A 1,432-nucleotide genomic window follows, 5' to 3' on the forward strand; every position below is an offset into this window, starting at 1 on the left:
GTAACTCAGTGACACTTACGTCACATCATTTCCCAGTTCAGTTAAACGCAGCGTTTAAACAGTTCCGCGTGTTTATTTCTGCACGCGTGATCAAAGTAAGACAGAGTGCTTAGTGCAGGTTGAGGGGTTTGGGACGGAGCCTGAGTGTGGAACGCAGGTAGGAGCAGAACTCTGTTTGGCCACTAGGTGGAGTCAGAGGTGTAACATTAGCATGGGTCAGTTTCACACACATACTTTCCACTTATTCCATTAATTTATACACACAGTCACCAGTTTCTTTATCATTTATAGATAATTATATATATATATTGTAATTGTCGTGTGCTTTTGAGAGCATGTTGTCCTTGTGTAAACATTTATTGTACATTAAAATACTCGGTTAATAAACACTTTTGCTTCTAAACCGCTTTGTACACTCTAATGCTGTAAATAATAATGCTGACTCGGCTAAGAGGATTTTTAATCTTTTATTATATAATTTATTGTCGAATGTATTTCTCACGTATGAAAGACGTGAAGGGCGTGGCTTCACTTCAGTTTGGAGCGTCCTGATGTTTTACTTTTCAGTGATAAACTCAGTATATTAACAACCTAATACACAATCAACAACTTTATGACATCTGTAACAGAAACCGCAAAATAATTCTTTACATGAAACAAAAAAAAATAGTTTTTACTTTTCAGTTGTTTTAAAATGAGCTGAAATAATCATGTTTAATTACATAGCACTTTATTTTTAGTCCCAAATGTTGACTTTATAAATTTATACAAGTCTGTAATATTCATTTATTTCAGCTATTTAGATGTATTATTATATTATATTATATTATATTATATTATATTATATTATATGACTATTTAAATATTAATTATAAGGACAAATGATTCCAGTTTGGATATGTCGTGTTCATAGTGTCTTAATAAAGCATTTATAAACGTGAACACGTTGAAGGAGGGAATCTGATGTTTCTTTTCTGACATCAGATTTTAGGACAGAGGAGTTTACGCTTCTTTGTGGTTTTTATCAGTAAAATGCATAACAAGCTGCGTATTTTTTATTTTTTTTTTTGTCTTATTAACTTGGAGAGAGAGAGAATAAAGAGAGGCTGGTGAGAGAACGACTGTTTATAGCTGCTATAACGTAAGTGACAACAGGAACTGACTTGCTCATGAATGTAACTATAAATGGATAAAAAGTATGATGTGTCGTTCATTAAAAAAATAAATGTAAAACATTGTCATCGTTGGCAGATTGCTGTGGTACAAGAGGAGTGGAGATTTAATAAATTTGCCACAGATGACCAGCAGGAGGCGCTGTGTCACAGGAGGAAGTTGGAGGAAGACGCTGTGAAACACTTCCTGTCCTCAAAATGCTACTTAACAGACATCCTCAGAGGTGTGAGATTTCCAAACATAAACATCAGCGCTAATC

The 1,432-nt window shown here is 34.1% G+C and overlaps 1 protein-coding gene across 3 annotated transcripts in view; it reads left to right on the plus strand.

Moving 5' to 3' along the window:
• Positions 1-403, plus strand: part of bloc1s6 (biogenesis of lysosomal organelles complex-1, subunit 6, pallidin) — a 4,288-nt gene extending 3,885 nt beyond the window's left edge. For all 3 annotated transcript variants that reach the window (XM_034305211.2, XM_034305212.2, XM_053234638.1), the window contains one exon: positions 1-403. This exon is cut by the window's left edge and continues 478 nt beyond it. The gene's annotated coding sequence lies outside the window, so the exon portion shown is untranslated.
• The last annotated feature ends 1,029 nt before the right edge of the window (positions 404-1,432 follow it).

This window comes from Pangasianodon hypophthalmus, chromosome 6 (assembly GCF_027358585.1).
Source record: "Pangasianodon hypophthalmus isolate fPanHyp1 chromosome 6, fPanHyp1.pri, whole genome shotgun sequence".
NCBI classification, from domain to species: Eukaryota; Metazoa; Chordata; class Actinopteri; order Siluriformes; family Pangasiidae; genus Pangasianodon; species Pangasianodon hypophthalmus.